Source organism: Zalophus californianus, chromosome 9 (genome assembly GCF_009762305.2).
Source record: "Zalophus californianus isolate mZalCal1 chromosome 9, mZalCal1.pri.v2, whole genome shotgun sequence".
Classification (NCBI taxonomy): Eukaryota; Metazoa; Chordata; class Mammalia; order Carnivora; family Otariidae; genus Zalophus; species Zalophus californianus.
In genome coordinates, this window is record NC_045603.1 from 26,086,882 (window position 1) to 26,108,274 (window position 21,393).

At 45.1% G+C, this 21,393-nt stretch overlaps 1 protein-coding gene and 1 non-coding gene across 9 annotated transcripts in view; both read left to right on the forward strand.

The window, feature by feature from the left end:
* Nucleotides 1–21,393, forward strand: part of TMCC3 (transmembrane and coiled-coil domain family 3) — a 295,326-nt gene that overhangs the window by 139,180 nt on the left and 134,753 nt on the right. The gene's annotated exons all lie outside the window — the stretch shown is intronic.
* TRNAQ-CUG lies at nucleotides 9,439–9,511 on the forward strand. The gene has a single exon. It is a non-coding gene; the product is annotated as a tRNA-Gln (tRNA).

Genomic DNA, 21,393 nt, shown 5'->3' on the forward strand with positions numbered 1-21,393 from the left:
GATTGCTAATTCGTAGTGAGGTGCCCAAACCATCTGTCCTCAGGCGCAGAAGGCCAGCTCGTGTGGGCTGTGGGGTAAGGTCATGGTCCTCCCACAATCCAGATTCTGAAGTAGCCTCCACACAGTGGACAGGCTCAGCTGAGGTTGGCACCTCCTGTAACATGGGACACTGGTGATCCCTAGGAGCCTGGGCTTGGACGAATCATTTCCCCTTCTTGGGCCTCAGCTTCTCAGCCTGCAAAACCAGACCCGTTGTCCTTGCCCTGCTCACTTCATGGGCAGGAAGTGAGAGCCCCGGGTGAATGTTGACAGTTGAAAGCACATTTAAAAGGAAGTTGTGTTCAAAAGGTCAAATACCATATAATTCCACTTACTGAAGTACCTCGGTTTATAAAATTCATGGAGATGGAAGGCAGCATGGTGGTTGCCAGGGCCGGGGTAGGCAGGAATGGGAGTTAGTATTTGGTGGGTCCAGAGTTTCAGTTTGAGAAGATGAAGAAGTTCTGGAGATGGGTGGTGATGCCTGCATAACATCAGGAATACACTTAACATCACTGAACTGCAGACTTCAAGGTAGTCCAAATGGTAAATTTTATGTTTATTTCACCAGATTTTCATTTTATTTATTTATTAAAAGATTTTATTTATTAGAGCAAAAGCAGGGGAGGGGGAGGGAGGGCAGAGGAGAGGGAGAAGCAGACTCCCCGCTAAGCAGGGAGCCCGACACCGGGCTCAGTCCCAGGACCCTGAGATCATGACCTGAGCTGAAGGCTGCTGCTTAACCGGCTGTGACACTCAGGTGTCCCTCACCAACTTAGAAAACAAGTTGTTTTAATGTTCCTACATCTGAGAGTCTTCACAAGCCAACCTTATCAGGTCTCCTTTGTCAGTCTTACACAGAGCCCCCCCCCCCCCCCCCGACCCAGTGCGCTGGTTGAGTAGAGGTAACTTGAGATCACCGAGTGCACAGAGCCCTCACTCATGCCAGGTTCTGTGCCAGGCACAGGATGTACAAAGACCAACGGGTGGGTGCCCCCTGTCTGGTGAGGGTGCATATGCCCAAGCAGAGCCTGCCAGCATTGCCGTACCCAGTGGTGGCAGCTGTGATGGGCTGGTCGGATGCTCTTGTAACCCAACTCAAGGGGTTCACGCTTGGGGTGCATGAAATTGAACACAACCCAAAGAACCGTTGAAAGCAAAGAACTTTTTATTACTTGTTATGGGTAAGGAGACAGGAAGATAGCTCTCAAAGCACTGTCTCTCCATGGGGTTAGTACAGGGAGCTTTCATTCAGTGTGTTAGGGGGCGGGGCCAGGGAGCTTGCCCAGGCAGTTCGTGTTGCCTAAGCAGTTCATGTCAACATGCTAGTGCGTACATCCTATGTTCAAAAAAGGAAAAACTCCACCCACAGGAGGAGATCATAGTAGCATAATGAATGAAAGGTCACTCAGGACAACTCTGGAGGTGGGGCTTCTGCAGGTCCTCAGCCCCAGTCTGGCTCAAACTGGCTTACATGGGTTGTCAGTGTGAAACACCTACCTGGGACTCTCCTTTTATTTTTTTAAAGATTTATTTATTTATTTTAGAGAGCACGTGCGTGTTGGGGTCGGGGGGGACGAGGGTCAGAGGGAGAGGGAGAAACTTAAGTAGACTCCGTGCTGAGCTGAGCTGGGGCTTGGGGCTCGATCTCACTACCCTGAGATCACGACCTCAGCCGAAACCAAGAGTCAGGCGCTTAACTGACTGAGCCGCCCAGGTGCCCCTGCACCTCTCCTTTTCTGGCGCTGTTAGTTCTAGAAGACAAAATACATCCTTTCTCTGCTTGTGTCCCTTCCCCTTGTCCCTTCTGCTGAGAGCTTTCAGCCCTGTGATCTGAGTAGCTCCCCATGTATCTAGCTGGCACTGTGGGAGGGTGGGAAGGTTTCCCAGGGTCCCGGAGATGTGCTAGCGCCAGAATTGACCAGAGCAGAGACTGGCGGCAGCCACATTTGCCTTACAGCTCCACTTACTTGCATGCTTGTCACATTTGCTGGCGCTCATCCTTCAGCTAGAGTGCACTCTTTCCCTTCTTTCCCCCTAAAATCCTGATTCTTAAAGTGCCAGCCCAGATGCCACCTCCCTTCTGGAAACGTTCCTTCAACTCAGCCAAAATTAATCTCTCCTCCGCCCGAACTCCCACAGCCCCCTCCTTATATCTCCATTTAGCACATATTTCATTTCTGTCAGGTAATACAGCCGTTTATATTCCTGCCTCTCTTGTTGGATATATATTGGGATTTTTATAGTTCCAAGTAGGAGAAACCAACTGGAGCCAGCCTTAGCATGAAAGTCATTTATCAGAGTACCGATGTCTTCCCAGACCAGGGTGGTTCCCTGCTCTATTCCTGCTTCCTCTTCCCGGCCTGCTTCCCAGCCCATGTGGCAGATGGCACTTCAAGCTCCCAGGGCTGGTTTCTATGCTGCTTGGGTCTCTTGACCAGTTACCTGCGGCTGGGGGAGCAGGATCGCATGCACCACTTGGGGTGCACCACAGCCCATGCGTGCTGGGGGAGAGGAGCCCTGGGGGGTGGTCAAACCCCTCAGTCCTTCCCGCTTCCTGCTGGGCTTCCCACCCTGTTCCCTGTCCCACCTCCTCCTTGGGTTTCTTCCTGCTTCTCTGGCCATTTCTTTTTTTTCTTCTTTGTAGATGCTGCTGCTTTCATCCATTTCTGATATTACTAGTGTTCTCTGTGATTCCACTTATGCATCTTCCCATCTTGTTCATTTTCTTTAGATGATCTCAGTAAGTCCTGTGACTTTGCTTGTTATCTGTTTGCACTCATAGTGACTGCTCAGACCTGAGTGCCTGACCCATATATTCTCGTGTCCTGTGGTCATCTCCACATGTCCCACAGCGCACAAAAAAGCCCTCATGTACCATCTGCCTGTCACCTCTCCGTGACACCCCCTTCACCTGACCCACCTGCATTCTCTGTCTCTGTGCTTGCTATGACCAACCACCTCCTTGTCAAATCCGGGAGTCACCTCAACATCTTCCCGTTCTGTTCTGCATAAATCCAGTCTGGCACCAGACCCTTTCCATTTTACCTCCTAAATACCTCTCAAATCTGTCCATTGTCATGGCCTTAATTCAGGCCTGCATAATTTCTTTTCTTGTAACTGGCTTCCTTATGCTACCTTACAATTTACTTCCCCATAGCACAGCCCAAGTAATCTTTTTTAAAAATTTTTTTAAGATTTAGTTATTTGAGAGAGCAAGAAAGAGCACACAAGCGGGGGGGGGGGGGGATGGCAGTGGGGAGAGGGAGAGGCAGACTCCTTTCTGAGCAGGGAGCCTAACATGGGGCTCGATCCTAGGACCCCAAGATCATGACCTGAGCCGAAACCAAGTGTTGGATGCTCAACTGACTGTGCCACCCAGGCGCTGCTATGGACTACTCTTCAGTTACAAAAGGGGGAAGGTATCTATCTCTGTGGTGTCTATTTAAAAAGCTGCCATTGAGTACAAGAATTAAGTAATAACACTGTATCAGATATACCCGGCCTCTAGAAACCTACTTCTACCCCAAACCAAAAAAGACCTGAAGGTTCTGACAAAGTAGTTGGACATGCCCTAAGGTAAACCACATTAAATCTGTATTCCAGGGGTGCCTGGGTGGCTCAGTTGGTTAAGCGACTGCCTTTGGCTCAGGTCATGATCCTGGAGTCCCGGGATCGAGTCCCACATCGGGCTTCCTGCTCAGCAGGGAGTCTGCTTCTCCCTCTGATCCTCTTCCCTCTCATGCTTTCTCTCTCTCATTCTCTCTCTCTCAAATAAATAAAATCTTTTAAAAAAATCTGTATTCCATATCAAAATTTCTTGCATTTAAGGTAGAGGTTGGAAGATGCTTATCTGTCTGACAGTTGGCAGAGCACCAACCCTGAATGCCTAACTTGCCTATATCTTGTAGGCTCTGCGTTGGTGGCTGAAACGGAACTTGGTCTGGGGCAGAGAAAGGACAAAGTGACAAAGAAGATGGGAAACATATGTTGAGTAAACAACCAGCAGCCTCTGCCATAGTCCTCATTTATTGTCTCAGGATGATCGGTATTTTATGCTGCTCCACACCAGACTGCTTATTTCCTACTATCTGTCCTGAGATGCTAATTACAGAGAATTCTCCATCTTCATGGCCACAGTCTCCCAAGGTTCAAACTCTCATGTACAATCTCCTGTCTTGGACTATTCTATTAGGAATATTTGGTTGCAGATAACAGAAAATTTAAAGGACAGTGATTTAAGCAAATAAGAGTGTACTTTTTTTTCACATAGTATGAAATGTAGGGGTAGGCAGCTTTCATCCTCACGGTGACAACATGGTGGCTGCAGCTCCAGCCATCAGGTCTACATTCAAGGGGAGATGAAAGGTAGGAAAGAGATTTCCTTTCACCCATTTGGTCTCCTTATATTAGGAATCAGAAACAAACTTTTCCATAGGTTTTATTCACCAGAACCACAATACATGGCCCTCAAGGGAGGCTGGGAAAGAATATATTTAGCAGGGTATGTTAAAGTACTGAACAGAAATGCGGTTATGTTAACAAGGGAAAAAGGAGTGAGGATTAGTGTATTCACACCTAACAGGGTCTGGCATATATGGCATCAAATGTTTTTCTATTACTATAGTTAACACATCATACTTACTATTGTTGAAATCCCTTTAGCATTGTTCTTTCATCTCTTGAAATTCAAATGTGTTCTAATATGTTTGCAAAGTACTTTCTGCAGAATGCAGTTTTACATTGGAGAGCCGTGGCTTTAAATGGGCAAAAAATAGGGTTAGGACCAGGGCCAGGGTTAGGTTTAAAAAAAAAAATGGGGAAAGGGTATTGGTTGGACTAAGTGTTTTCTGGAAACCACACTCCCAAATTCTATCAGTTTTTCTACTATCAAGCTATTTAATCAGAGATTCATAATATGTATGCAAATGTTGTTAATCTGTTGATAATAACCGTGAGTCTGGATGCTCCATACTTGACCTAGGAGCATCAGAATGACTCAGTGTGTGCATGGAGACTTCATTCATATTTTACTGCTTATATCAGTAATTCTTCATAATCATTTGGTTGTGGTATATAAATTTGTTGGAATTAAACTTGAACAGCTCATAAATAGTATAATTAATTTTTGTTACACTTCAGTTCCAATTGCTAATTGATTTAAACCTACTGTTGTGTATAAACCTCTCTGTTCTTCATTTATTTCCTGGGTCACGACACTTACACTGTTATTTTACTTCTCACATGACTACGACCTGGTTGGACAGTGTTGGGGAGGAAGAATTCTTGTCCTCTTCAAGGGCCTTCTAGCTGGACTAAGAATCATATTGATGCCAGATTAACAGGAGAAAATAAAATGTAGTAGTGTACGTATGGGGAATCTACACCAACATGGGAATTCCAAAGACAGTCAGGGAAAATGAGGTGTATGTGTCATCCTGAACTAAGGACAGGGGAATTTAGGGGTCTGAGACTTCAGAGGACAGGAATGCACTTCACGGGGCAATACAAAGAGCAGATGTTTGGTTATTAGATGTTTGCCCAGCCATACAGATGGGTCACTCAGATGAAATTTATCTCTGCTAATGACCCTTATTCTGGGAAAGACCCCAATTTAGATTCTTCTATGTAGTTAAGAGAGGGGCAAAAGTCTTCTTGAGCCCATAGGGTTTCAGTTGCCTTCCACTCAGAATAATCTTCATGCCAAAGTGGCCCTACTTGGGGCAACCTGCCCTTGGCCCCTGCAACAGAAACCATATCTATCTTGTTTATCATCTGCTTGGCAGAGTGCTTGGCCCATAGTAGGTACCCAGTCAACATTGGTTGAATAATTGAATTACCAAATGATTCCCGACAATAATCGGTTACATATCAGGAACAGAGGTAGTCCCAACTGGCCTGCTAGTTCCTGTGTGCCAACCAGTGTTTTATTGTTTTAATTTTTAATTTTTTTTTGAGAGAGAGCACATATGGATGGGGGAGGGGCAAAGGGAGATGGAGAGAAAGGATCCTGGTCATGAGATGGAGCCCTGCATTGGGCTCTGCACAGGGCGGGGACCCTGAGATCATGACCTGAGCTGAAATCAAGAGTCAGAGGGACGCTTAACCGACCGAGCCACCCAGGTGCTCCCAGTGTTTTATTTTAAAAGAAAAAGTAGAAGGGGCGTCTGGGTAGCTCAGTCAGTTGAGTGGCTGACTCTTGATTTCGTCTCAGGTCATGATCTCAGTGTCCTGGGATGGAGCCCTGCATCATTGAGCTCCATGCTCAGCTCAGTGGGAAGGATTGTTTTGATCCTCTGTGTATTATATGTAATATGTATCGATGTAGTACCTATAGACTATACATTACATCTCGTATAATTGTATATAAACTTGGAACAGTGCCTGGCAAATGAATATTAATGAAATGTCAGCTGTTACAGTCCCTTTGCACAATTCTAAAAATCCCAAAGCTCTTAACAACCAAAATTTCTTCTTAACTTTGGCAGAAAATTCTGTCCTGATCAGAGCTAAGTGGCTTGCAGAGCCTGACCTGAAGGGATGTGAGGACATTTTGAGGTTTTTATTTAGCCACTTGGTGTGAACATTCATACGTTTTGCTACAGAAATAGTGTGACAAATCACGGGGTGGTACCCCAGCTCCACTGGTAATATTACATAATATTACCACTATCAGATGAAAAGTTCTGAATTCTGAAATGCAGATTTTAAGTGAGGGGTCGTGGCCCTGTATTAATATTTACCAGCCTGTGCCTGGATGAGTGGATCACAGTCTCTGCTCAAAGGAACTTCCAGAGCACTGAGTGGACTAATGTCAGCCACTTGTCAAGGGCTAGGTCGGAGGCAGCCTGGGGTCCAGGGAGCACTCAGGACAACCCTGAACTCTATAGGGTTGGGAAGGCTGTGGGGTGAAGGAAGGCCTCTCAGCGGGGACACCTGAGGTGAGACCGGAAGAACCAGCACCTCCTCTCGTCAAGCGTGGTGCAAGGGACTGAGGACCCAGTGGTGAGTAAAGCCAGCTTGTCACTGCGCAGAGGCCCCCTGTGTGTTGTAGAAGCAGCAACCCCCACTCAATAAATTGCTGGTGGGATGAGGGGTGTTCTGGGTACTGTGGAAGTCCGTAAGGAGGAGCCAGCCTTGTCTCTGGGGTCAGAGGAGGCCTCCCTGCCCCCACTACGTGGAGACAGACCCGGAGAAAGAATGAGGAGAAGGAAGCCAGGTGAAGAGGCTGTCAGGACATGGCGAGGGGCAGGAGGCTAGAGAAGGCCTGTCCCTTTCAAAACACAGAAGCCAGTGTGGCTGGAGGAGAGAGCCAGCAAACAGGTGGTGAGGGAGAAGAGGGTGGACTGCCGGGCAAGGCCAGATTCCCCGAGGTGGCTCAGTGTAAATGGTCTGGTTTAGGGTTGTTGCTCCAGTATTATTCTTTTTTTTTTTTTTTAAAGATTTTATTTATTTATTCGAGAGAGAGAGAATGAGAGGTAGAGAGCATGAGAGGGGGGAGGGTCAGAGGGAGAAGCAGACTCCCTGCTGAGCAGGGAGCCCGATGCGGGACTCGATCCCGGGACTCCAGGATCATGACCTGAGCCGAAGGCAGTCGCTTAACCAACTGAGCCACCCAGGCGCCCGCTCCAGTATTATTCTTAATAGCACTCTCTCTCACTCTCAAAATATCCCTGTTTTGACCACTGAAGTATATAGTCTCCCCTACCTAAAGGCCAACTTAGGGAAATGAAAACTTATCCTTAGGGGAGTGGGAATCCACTGAAAGATTTTAAACAGTACACATTTAAAAAAAGTTATTTGGGGTGATTTGGTCTACTTGGCTCTGCACAATAAAAAGATGTTTTGTTGGGGCGCCCGGCTGGCTCAGTGGAACAGGCAACTCATAATCTTGGGGTTGTGAGTTCAGGTCCTATGTTGGGTGTAGAGCTTACTAAAAAAAAAAAAAAAAAAGTTTTGTCTTACTCTGCTGATGATTCTATTGATCCCAAGGGTTACAGGAATAGGTATCAGAGCTGGGAAAATAAACTAGAGTGCTGGTCAGTGGACTGACTTTTGCTGCCATAGAGCAGCAGAATTATTGGCTAGCCTCAGTGAGTACGTGTGTATAGAAATAGCGCCAGTCTCTGATGCCCCTGTGAAATGTAAATGTTCTCTTTCCTTAGTCGAACTCTCAGGACTTCCTGTGTCGTCCAGACCACCCTCAGAAACAATTATAGGTCTGTCTTTGAAAATTCAGGAAGGGTGGTGGCCTTTGCTTTGCTTTCTCCCTGAGTCTGGGCCATGTGTGTGTTTGCCCGCGTGTGGGCCCATCCAGGCGCCTAGCCTTTCCCGATTTGATTTTCTCTGTTGGTCAGAGTTAGCAGTTGGCCCAATGCTTCAGCCAAGAAAAGACAGGAGAATTCAGGAAAGCCCAAGATTCATGTTTTACATTTTGTGTAGGATGCTCTCAGTGCCTCAGAGAGACACAGATTCACCCCCTTGGGAGTTCCTTTACTCTTAGTTCTTATTTCTGTCACATTTTGAGCTCTCCTGTCTGCTGCTGGGTAGGTGGAAAGATAAAAGCTACACGACAGCTGGTAATCCTCTTCAGGCATCACAGTGGGATGGAGTTTAAGGAGGTTTAGCCATAAGCAGCAGATTAGCCCTCCACAATAAGAAGGTATTGGGAGTGTTCAGAGCTGCTGAAGAGGCTTCCGTGTGGGCGTGTCCTCAGCCTGATGGAGGCGGGTGGTGGGGCAGGTGTAGATGGGAATCGGTTAACAGAGCTCCCCTGGGGCAAGCTGCTGGGGGACCCACAGCCTTGGCTCTTCCCCAGGTGAGGTCACCTCCGTCTGGTAAACCAAGAAATGGCACCCAGAGAGAATGGGTGACTCATCTCTTGGGGACAGATGCACAGAAACACATATTTACACAACACACACATGCACACACACAGTATTAGAATACCAAAATGTCTTACTTTACCCTCAAGTCAGATACTTTCAGACTTTGCCCAAAGACAAGCTAAGTTACAATTTGAAAGCCTAAAAAAGGCTTTTTGTCATTTTATCAACCAGCCTCCCCCAGTGCATATTCCATCTAGGGCAAACTCCGCAAGTAGTCAGACTGAGAGCACAGTCATCTTAGAATGTCTCTCCTACAGCCCCTCAGGGGATGCTCACTTACTGGATAGTAAGGTTTTCACCTTGGGATCCCTGGCCATCCACCAGGAGTCCGAGAGCCCCACGAATGTGGGGTGTGGATGCACGTGTGTGTTTCTGTGGGGAAAGGATCCATAGTTTTCAGGAGATCATCGCACACATGTGGACCTCCACAACTGGCTCATAATTTGACACCTTTGACATGGTATTTTTAAATACTTGTGTAGTATATACTTGAGGGGATGACATGAGGGGCGCCTAGCTGGCTCAGTCTGTAGAGCATGAGACTCTGGATCTCAGGGTTGTGAGTTCAAGTCCCACGCTAGATGTAGAGATTACTTAAAATAAATAAATAAAATGTTTTAAAGGGTTGACATGAGAAGACGACCCTCAGTTGTTCCACTGTTGTCCCATGAAACTCAACTCTGATCCCTGCTTGGCGTTGCCTGGTTGGTATAACGAAAGCCCTGCAGATAGCCACATCTGTCAATACCCCACTCCCCATTTCCTTCTCTAGTATTGAAATGCTTCTTCATTAGACGAGAAATCATTCCTGCAAAAGAGAGGTATTTGTATTAATGAAGGCTGAGGTAGTGGGGCAGAGCTTGAGGGAACGGGCTTCTAGAGCTGGAGTTGTTGACCAAAGCCGTATTCTTCAGGGACATCTCCAGATGGTGTTATTCCTAAAAGCATCTTGTAAATGCTTTCAGCGTTCTCAGCAGAGGAATAGCGTTGCACTTTATTAGCCAAGAGGGAGCAAACTTGGCATTCTAGGATAAGACTCAAGCTGTTTGTGAGGCAGCCATGCACACCTGCACTGTGGCCAACCCAAGCCAGTGCCGCGTGTGGTGGCTCCAGCACCCCCCCCCCCCCACCGCGGGACTCTGCTTCCCTCTGTACCTGATGGGCCATGGGCTTTTGAACCCAGGCTGGCTTGAATTGGACATTTAATGCAGTGTTACTCTCAGGATCTGGCTCCATTTCCTTTTTTTCCTTGCTTTTTACAGATGAGGTGTTGGCACTCTCCCTACCTTTTCTCTCTGATTTTGGCCTGTTCCTGTTTAGACTACTGCAGTTTCAATAATAACATATCTTAGCCGGGCTGACTTTCATATGAAAATAATACAGGACAATAACAAGCTTTAGTTGTCCCTTTTAGTTTTCTTTGAAATCTTAGAGTGTTCTCATTAAGAGCTGTGCCTACGAGAGGCTCTCACTTTCACATTGTGTCACTGATAATATTTAGACTTTCCATGAGCATATATGGTTTTTATGTTTGGCCCGTATGAATGTAATTAAATCAGGACTCAGAACACCTAGTTCTCAACACTGGCTCCAGCACTTGGATCCATATGTGTGGTGGAGAGTAGAGGCAAGTTTCCTAGTCAGGGATTGACGGATTGCAATGGGCCAGGTAGTAAGTACTTTAGGGTTGGTGGGCATATGGTCTCTGCCTCAGCTCTCCAACTCTGCGGTTCTAGTGCAGAAGTAGCTGTAGATAATATATAAATGAATGGAGGTGGCTGTGTGCCAATCAAACTTTATTATAGGCACCGAAATATGAATTTCACAAAATTTTCATATGTCACAAAATATTATTCCTCTTTCAATTTTTCTTTCGACTGTTTGGAAATGTAAAAACCATTCTTAGCTCCTGAATCATACAAAAACAGGTGGTGGGTTGGATATGGCTGATCCCTGGTCTTTATTAACTTAGCACAAAACCGGGCTAGAATGACAGAAATCAATCATTGTTTGCTTCTGGGGGTGAGGTGGAGATTTACTCAGAGGGACCAGCAGGTAGTTTTCTGGGGTTATGGCAATGTTCTGTGCCTTGTAAAGGGTATGGATTATAGAAGTGAACACATTTGTCAAAATTGATTCAAGGTATATTTAAGATCTGAACATTTGTGTATAAATTATACTTCAATAAAAATAAAAGGAACAAATGTTGCATAACAACCACAGCATCTCAGGGGCACATGGTAGACGATAAGCATTATTTCTCATTCACACGTCCACGGGTCCGCTGGGGTGGCTCTGCCCATCCATGCCTTTGTTCTAGGCGGGCTGGGCTCCAGGCGGGCTGGGCTAGTTCTCTGGTGATGGCAGAAGCACAGGACAGCAAAGTGGACAGTGCACGTGCTTTTCAGTCCTCCACTTGGCATGTTACTTGAACACAGCCTGACTGCAAGTGTCTACAGATCCTAATTTAAGAAAATGTGACTGAAATGCAAAAGAGCTGCATCCCTTATGTATGAAACCTGCCAAATCTCAATTTTTGAAAGGACTGCAAATGTTGCAAGACAGCAGGACATACACATACGAAATAAGAGAAGAGCATAACAGGACTGAAAATAAGTGAGTGCCAAAATATGTCTCCGGATAAAAATAGGTTTCTGGCAGATCAGAAAGGGCAAATCCACTGTTGTCCCCACAACGGTGATGACACCTGAGATGGTGCTGCTTCTGCCCATCCACCCATTTAGGGATGCTTTCACTCCGCACCTGCACTTGTATCTCCCTGAATGAGCTCCTCCTGTCCATGGCTTCAACAGCCCCCTTTGGCTGCAGCTTAACCTCTCTCTAGAACTCGAGACCCTCATTTCTGTCTGTCTGCTGTATCTCCAAGATACCATGAATGTCTCTGAACCTGAACTCATGAACTGATCCTTCATGTTCCTATTTCAGTGCAACAGAACCATTATCAAGCCAGGCGCCCAAATTCTTCACTCTCTTTCATCCCCAAATCCAAGCACTGGCTCTCTGTTTGACCCTTCCTCCTAAATATTTCACAAATTATGCATGTTCCCACGGTCCTATTTCAATGTCTTGTCAGGATCCACCAGAACCACTGCAGTGGCTTGTATGGTGGTCTCCTGGCGTTGAGCCTCACCGGCACTGGCCCTTCCTCCACCAATCTTGCCGCTGTCTCTCGCACGGATGTGTGTGTGCACGTATGCTGATCAGCAGTGGCTTCAGAAAAGGGCTGCTGGGGTCTCCAATGGGAGGGAGGCTCACTTTTTAGTATGTGTCTCTTTATAGCGCTAGGCTGCCTTACCATAAGTATGTGTTTTTATTTTGGAATACAGTAATTTTAAAAGAAACATTAGAATTGGTGGCTGGTCTTTATGACCCACTGGAGACAGAATGAAGAAGGAAGAATCAGATGATTTTGAAATGTGAAGCCTGAATTATTGGGAGGTGGTGGTGTTTTTGGAGCTAACCAGCATATTGATATTCTGTAGTTACAAATCATCTTCCAGCTCATGGGCCCCAAGCTTCACCAGGCAACATAGGGCTGCTGGGATTCTGAAATCCCACGGCTTCTCCTGAGCAGCCCGTAGTTGCATCCAGCATAATCAATAAAAGCTGGTGCGGTAGAGCATTAATAGAGCTGGTGCACCAGGCTTTGGAATCATGAATCCTGACTAACACATCCTCACTTTGTAGATTTGAGCAAGTCACTGGACTTCTTGGAACTCTACTTCTCTTCTTTGTGAAATGAGAAGTATTCTCAGTGCCCCCCTCCATAACAGTATTTGGGGATTGAATGAGATATTTCATGTAAAGTTCTTCCTGTAGTGTCTAGTTCATATTATAGTCTTCGTAAATGCTGCAATTTTAGTCACCAAGCTGTGTCCAAGAAGTTGTTTTCCTCTTTTTATTTGAAAATCTCCATTGCACAGGAGCCCAAGTTTTTGGTGGCTGCGTCACGATGGCAAGTCATACCAAGTTAAGAGTCAACTATAATTAATCTCTCTGAGTCTTCCTTACGTATTACATTGTTCCTATTTTTCTCACCCTATCCCCTCACTCTACCACTGCCCTGTCCCCCGCCCCCCCCAAATATTTTGTAACCTTTACAGTTGTTTTTATTACATTTTTTCTTGTTTAGTCTTATCCTGAGAACTGATCTAGGGTGAACACGTTGATGAGTTTAAAAAGCATTTGTATAAACCTATGGATTATAAAACCCGAATGGGTTATAAAGGCATGTTATGGGGAAATCACTACCATTTCAAAGTCATATAATTCATTCCATTCAACAAATATTAAGTTGCTACATGTGTCAGTCACTGTTCTAGGTGGTACAGTGAGCAAGACAGGCAAGGAGTCTCCTCCCAGAATTTACTTGGTTATAAGGAGAATGTAAGTCAATGAGATGATCTTGGATGACATTTGAGCTCTCAAGAATTGGGGAAGAATGCTCCAGGTGGAGGTAAGAGGGGAGGATCTGAGATGAGAGCAGGTGTAGCACTTGAAGGGGTAGACCATAGACAAGTGTAGAAGGAGACTAGAAGAGAGGGGAGAGGGAGATGGGAGGCGGGAGGGAGAGCTGGGCAAGGCTGGCTCCTGTAGGGCGGGGAGGCCATGGTCAGGAGCTGTTCTCTGTGTTGTGTTTTGATTTTGATTTTGTGGTAGGCTGAATAAAGATGCCCTCGAAATGGCTGTGTCCTGTTCTTAGAACCGGTAAATATGTAAAAGGTAAAAGGGACTTGGCAGATGTGATTAAGATCTTGAAATTGGGGCAGTTATCCTGGATTGCCCAGTGTCATCACAAAGGTCTTTGTAAAAGGAAGGCAGGAAGCTTAGAGTCAGAGAAATGAAGAAGGGACCACAAGCCAAGGAATGCAAGCAGCCTCGAGAAGCTAAAAAAAGTGAAGGAAACAGATTCTTCTCTGAAGTCCCCAGAAGGAGCACAGCCCTACCAACACCTTGATTTTAAGACTTCTGATCTTGGGGCGCCCGGGTGGCTCAGTTGGTTGGGTGTCTGCCTTCGGCTCAGGTCATGATCCTGGAGTCCTGGGATTGAGCCTCACACTGGGCTCCCTGCTCAGCACAGAGTCTGCTTCTCCTTCTCCCTCTGCCTCTCCCCCACACCCGCTTGTTCTCTCTCTCTCAAATAAAAAAATAAAATCTTCAAAAAAAAAAAAAAAAAGAGACTTCTGATCTCCAGAACTGTAAGAGATTACATGTGTATTGTTTAAACTCACTGAATGGGTGGTCATTTGTCATAGTGGTGGTAGAAAACTAGTACAGGTTTCTAATTCCAAAATGCAGTGGGAAGCTATTGGAGGGTTTTAAGTGGGGAAGTGATAGAATTGTATTTAGTTTTTAAAAGAATGGGTTGTTGGGAGGCATGAGGGACAGTAGGGAGCCGAGCCCAGGTAGGAGGCGGTGGCAGAAATCTCAGGAGAGACATAACAGAGGACTGGATTAGGTGGTGACTGTGGGGTGGAGAAGAATGAACAGATTTTGGGTACAGAGCCCATAGGAATTGATGATGGCATGGTTGTGGAGACATGGAAAAACAATCAAGAATGATGCTGAATTGGGGTGTTTGCATTTGGATGCCATTTACTGAAATGGAGAAGACAGGACAAGGAATAGATTTGGGGGGAAGTTGTGTGTTCTCTTTTGGACATGTTAAGACTTGAGATGCCTAGTAGGCATGCAAGTCTGTGTGGAATAAGCAGATGAATCTATTAGCGGAGGTCTCAGAAGAGAGAGCATCTACATGTCCCCTCACCCAGGACAGTGCTTGCCCTCCCAGAGCTTCTCTCGTGCTGCTCTCCCCCACATGCTACCTGGCTGCCTGAACTTGACCCAGTGTGGCATTTCATTCCACATTTTCTATCTTTTGTCCTGGGATCATTTTTCATTGCTCATTCAGCTTACACTGAGTAGGCAATTCACAGAGGCTACTGAGGCCCCGTATGTTTGATAACTAAAGAGTAATGAAAAACAATTTAATTTGTGCCCCAAATGTGTACAGTTATTTAGTGTTTTTTCAGAGAGCTAAATGGATTTTGTGAATTTTAATTGATGTTTAATTTTTAATTGTGTTCGTGTGGGGTGGCCAGTTGGAACTCTGCCTGATAAGACTGATGAGTATATGCACATTTGCATACAACACGTCTTTCAGGGCCAGGCAGGAAGAGGAAGCATAGAGTAAGGGGATGAAAAAATACAGCAAGTGGATAATCTTGAAATGTATTTATTTTCAGAAAAATGAAAAATTGTCAAATATAAGTTTTGCTATTATTTCCTCTCATTGGTGTTGGGTTTTTTTAATAGAAAAATGAACTTGTATTAAAGAGGAGCCAGGTTGTTATTTACAGTGGAAAGAATTCTTTTTTGAGAGAGAGAGAGAACACACGCATGTGGGGTGGGGAGGGGAAGAGGGAGAGGGAGAGAATCTCAAGCAGACTCCGCTGAGCGCAGAGCCCCACATGAGGTTCAGTCTCACAACCCGGAGATCATGACCTGAGCCGAAATCAAGAGTCAGACATTTAATCGACTGAGCCACTCAGGTGGAATGGAAAGAATTCTGAGTTGCATATGTATGTGGTTTAGATTGTGAGCCAGACCAACAGAATATTGTTTGCTGAACATGTTTTCTCTGTGAAGTACTTTGCTAAGCCCTGAAGGGGGGCACAGTAATTGGGATGCTTTTTGGCCACCTCGCTGGCTCAAGCAATGAAGAAATTTGCTGTCTTAGATAAGAGGTGGGGTGGCCTCCAGCCACAGTATGTCCAGTTTCCACTCTCCTCTGTGGTCCTCATGGCTGTGCCCTCCCGGTTTTGATGGCTTCATCTTTCGGTCGGGAGCAAGATGGCTGCAGTGGTTCACATCCAGATCTGATAATGTCCAACAGAAACGGGAAGGTTGTCTCTTCCTTATGTGTCTTAACTGTGAAATAGTCTTTTCCTAGAAGCCCCTCAGCCGACTTTTCTTACATCCCATGCGCCAGGATTGAGCCACATGTCCATTTGTAAACCCATCACTTGCCGAGGAAATGGAATCACCAGGGTTGGCAACTACTGCTCGCGTTTCAAGTCTTATTGGCACAAGCCACACCCACTCATTTACATACGCGGGCGGCTGATACCCACTCATTTACATACGGCCGGGTCGTTTCCCACTACAGCATCCTGTTTGGGTGGTTGGTTGCAAAGCAGATTTTGTCTTGTCTTGTCTGCAAAGCCTGAAATACTCTCTGCCCCTTTACAGAAAAAGGGCCGATCCTTGGCTTAGACAAATCATCTGGGCAGTATGGTTGTTGGGAGAGTCAAGTACAGCAGCCACTCTAAATACAAAAGAGGTATAGGGTGTGATCCTATTTCCTCAAAGAGATTACTGGGGGAAATTTTAAAGCATTAAAATAGCTACAACTGCTGGTGATGGTTTAATACTCAAGTGAAAGATGTCCCATAGATGCTTATAATTGGAAACTATCATTCCTTTCACTACAGTCTTGGGAAAAACAAGAAACAGCTTCATGGCAGTTCATATGGAAAAAAAAACATCAGAGGGATTTAATGGATGCTGTAATTGGCCAGTCCTTGCCACACAGTATGTGTACAGCTGGGAGTAAACTGGGACTGACTCTGGGCAGAGTCTGGGGGAAAATGATAGATTGGATTGGAGGTAGGGACAGGAGGTCAGTGGCCAGAGGGAGTTGTACCCAAAGGAGTGACCTGTGACTGGATTCAGAGACAATAGATGAGAAGGGCTGGTAGGAAGTAGGTAGAGGCTCAAGATTAGATTCCAATCCCCTGTGAGAGCTGAGGGGAGCCCAGTTCTCAAGGCTGTGGGAGGAAGCGCTAAGCCCTTCAGCAAGGCCAAGGAGGGGAGCTACATTGAAGAAGGTACCAGGGTTAGGGATGCTGTCTTTGGACACTGCCAAAATATTCTCTATCCCCTTCTTTCTTCCTGTGTGTGCCTAGGACAGATTCCTTGACATTTCTGAGGCTTGTGTTTGGGGCATCTTTTCAGTGGGGATAGTAATAAAATCTGTTTCCCACAATCATTGGGAGAATTAAATGTGGTTTGTGAAATCTTAGTGCAGTTCCTGAATTGTATGGTGGAGGTTCTGTCAGGCACCTTAGGCTCTATTTCCAGATGGGAAGCTGTTAGGGATGTCAGGCAGCAACTCTGAATTCTGCCTGTACATGATGATCAATCACTTCGGGAGTTTTTTAAAGATTTTTTTTTTTTTTTTTGAGAGAGAGAGCACAAGCTTGGGTGGGGAGTGGGGAGGAGGGGCAGAGGGAGAGGGAGAAACAGAAGCAGGCTCCCTGCTGAGCAGGGAGCCCGACATGGGGCTCAAGCCCAGGACCCTGAGATCTTGACTTGAGCCAAAGGCAGTGCTTAATCCACTGAACCACCCAGATGCCCCACTTCAGGAGCTTTTTAAAAACAAACAAACAAACAAACAATGATTTCTAAAGGGATACCCAGATCAATTGAATCAGAATCTCTGGAATTAGAACAAGGCATTGACATTTCTTAGAGGCCTCCAGCTGATTCTAATATGTAGACATCATTGAGAGCTTTTGTCTGTATTACCAATCCTGGTTGTTGCTGGCTCAGGGCCCTCACGGAATCTGCAGGTGGCCAGCTCCCTTGGAGACAGCTCGGTAGGGCTGTGCCTAGTGGAGACTGACCCTCAACTTTGAGCTTGAGATGAACCAACAGAGAAGGGAAGCCACTGAAAAACCCACAGCTGCTTGAAAAGAAGCACTGCATTGAAGAACAGGCCACCTAAACTCTGAGCTGATCAAGGCACATCTGAAGTTGCAGGAGATAACCAGATGAGAGTGGGCCCAGTCCTTTCCAGGCCTTTGGGCTGAGCTGGGCAGAGTGACAGTGTCAGCCTGGGCATCATTGTCTGCTGGAGCAGATCACAGGCACAAGATGTTTGCCAGGAATTTGCCTGAGGAGAACACAGTGTGGAGGGGAGAAGATACTTCAGGTTCAGGAGTGGAGCAAGGGATCGAGAGCTGAGTTTCCGTGAGGACTTCCTCATGCTACTGAGACACAAACATTGAAAGGTACTAACAGCACTGAATGACAGATAGCAAGTGCATGTGTTGTTAGAAGGCACTTGAGAAATAAATTCCGCAGACACTGAGCATTTGGCACCTGTTCCTGGGTCAAGGGCATGTTCTTTTTTTTTTTTTTTTTTTAAGATTTTTATTTATTTATTTGAGAGAGAGTCCAAGCAGGGGGACTGGCAGGCAGAGGGAGCGGGAGAAGCAGGCTCCCGGCTGAGCAGGGAGCCCGATACGGGGCTCAATCCCAGGACTCTGGCGTCATGACCTGAGTTGAAGGCAGATCCTTAACCGACTGAGCCACCCATGCACCCTCAAGGGCATATTCTTAAAGCCTCAACAGAACGCTGGGTGGAAGGGGAGCAGGATGATAAAAGGAACAGAGATCATGACCAGTGAGCAGTAGAGGAAGAACTGAGGACGTTGCCCTAGAGAAGGCTGGATAGCTGAGCAGGATGGGAGCCCTCAGAAGATAGATGAAATACCAGCTTGTGGAAGGGTGTTTTGGACCACTGAGTAGACCTTACAGGGAATCAGACTTTTGTTCATAGTAAGAAATTATTTTAGCATCAGGAATTGAAAGAGTAAGATCGTATCTTGTGAGATGCTCAACTCCCTCGCTAGACGTAGCGCAGCTGACAGTGAGGAGCAGGTACTGGCGTGAGGTGGACTCTGGGCAGGATCCACGCAAGGGCCTCATGCTCCATTCTTACTTGAGCAGGCCCGGCCCAGCTTGTATTTCATATGGTGTTGGGGTGCATGGTAGGATTTTATTTTGTAAAAGGTTATTCACCCTCTTCCCCCCAAAAGTGTGAGAAACCTGGATTGTTATGATTCTTTGATTTTTGTTATGAGGAAAGAAACTGTGACAAATATTTGAACAACTGAATGCTACTTGTTTGCATAGCCAGCAAAGAAATTCAAACATTTGTATAAATAAGGACTATGCATTTTAACGCAGGTGGAGTGACTTGAGTCTGGAAGTTTACTTCTCTTGATCTTGAACTTTGGGAAGCATCTTTGGGCATTCTGCCCTTAAACCTTTGATTCTAGTTTATATGCAACTCAACACATGTTTTTGGTACTTACCAAATGTGGAGCATCATCTTGTACTTTGACTATTGAAAATATCCCTCCCCAAACTTCTACCCACTAAAAATTAATCTCAGCATTGGCAGTATTTTCCACATTTAACAAGAGTCACAGGGGTGCTTGGGTGGCTCAATTGGTTAAGCGTCTGACTTCGGTTCAGGTCATGGTCTCAGGGTCCTGGGATTGAGCTGTGCATCAGGCTCCCCACTCAGTGGGGAGTCTGCTTGTCCCTCTCCCTCTGCTCCTCCCCATGCTTGTGGGCTCTCTATCTGTCTCTCAAATAAATAAAATCTTAAAATAAAATCTTAAAATAAAAAACAGAGTCACAGCACAACAAATACAAACCGTGATGGCACTGAACACCTATTAGCTGCTTCCCCAACATGATTTCTCCCTTCTGTCTACCCAATAGCCCCCATGTCCATATGGGGGTCTCCGTGTTTCTAGGGAAGCTGACTATACCTTGATCATGAAGTGGAGCATGCGTGTTAGGCTAAGTTGATTCATACATTATATCCCTCTTGCCACTTGGAGGTTAAAGGCAGTCACATGATCCAACCTGGACCAATGAGAGGATATTTCAGGATTGTCACTGAGAAGGCTGGAACAAAGACATACTCTTTTTCTTGCTTGACTTGAGCAAGAAATTTGTGGTTTGAGAGCTGTAGGTAGTAGCTATCATGCAACTGTGATAAGGCTAGTTTCAGAATGAGCTGACACCAAGAAAAACAGGGTAGGGGATAGAGAAAATCAGGCTCTGGTGACATCACCTAGCTGCTGGATTAAACTTTGCCTGGAGCCAAACCTACTTCTCTGGACTTTCCAAATATGTTAAGTTCCCCTTTATATTTAAGTCAGTTTGATTTAGGTCTTCTCTGACTTAGAACCAAAAGATTCCTTAGTGATGAATATGGTGGTTATTTTGGGGTGGTGGAGTTACAGGTTTCATTTTATCTATTAAACTGTATTTGCAATATTGTATATAGTTAGCATGGATTACTTTTGTAATGAAAAATAACAACAAAAAAGCCTATTAAGATACAATCATAGCACCTACATTGCCTGAAAGTTACTTATCTATTGTTAAAACAATACACATGTAATCTCTTACTAGGGCTAAACCAAGACACACTTAGATAAACTAAGCTAATTTACGTGTTGATTCACATGGATCTCCTATGATAGTGTTGATGACTTCTTGCATCACCATCTTTGTTACTATACTACTGATAATCCACTGGTTTTGTAAGTTTACTTTTTAAACAATCTTTGTATATTGGTACACTCTTACCTAATTGCATTTTGGAGGACAGAGAAAGACCCGTGTAATGAAGCTGCACCTTTTAGCCCTGCTAACTTTTCTGTGTTTTGAGGAGTGAAGGAACTCAGTGCTGTGCTGTCAGCCATTTTTCCCCTCTTCTGGACTTACTGAAAAACGTATTTGAGGTCAGTTTTCTATTAATAGATATAGAAAACTTAAAATGTAACAAATAAATTGCAAGAAAAAGTAAGATGGAGACTGATAGACTGAGATACTTACAAGAGAGATACCATTCAGTCACTGTATGTGGACTTTATATGAAAACCAATTCAAACAAAATTTTTTTAAAAAAGCTTAAGATTCATAAGAAATTTAAGCACTGGATATTTGTAGCGTGAGGGTGTTGTTGATTTTTTAGATATAATGTATTTTTATGTTTTTAAAGAAGAGTTTTTGTCTATTAGCAATACATACTGAAATATTTACAGATGAAATAGTATGGTATGTGGGATTTGCTCCAAAATAATACACAAGAGAGGAAGTGAGGGGGGTATTGATGAAACAAAATTGATCATGAATTGATGATCACTGAAGCTGTGTAATGGGGTACATAAGGGTTCGTTAATGTTTTTTTTTGATAAAAAGTTAATAGTAAAAGTCTGTACTTACTTTCCAGTGGTAATCAGTATTAGCAGTTTGACATATTTTTTTTTCCAGAAATTGTTTATGTATAAATCACGGGGCGAAAGAGGGGTAATGGAGAAGGTTTGGTTTTGGTTTTATTTAATTAAATGGGCTCATTACTTGTGTTGGTCTACAACTTTCTCTTTTGGGACGGGAGCTTAATATATCATGGATATTTTGCCATTTAACCTTATATTGGAGCAGTTGATGATGTTTCTTTCCCCTAAAGAGAACAAAATCTTCTGCTTTTGTACCAGTGCAGCCTCTGCTGTGCAGAGGGGGATAATTTCAGCCTTTTGTGAGGAATGCCTGCATCTGAAGCCTGAGGTTTCTG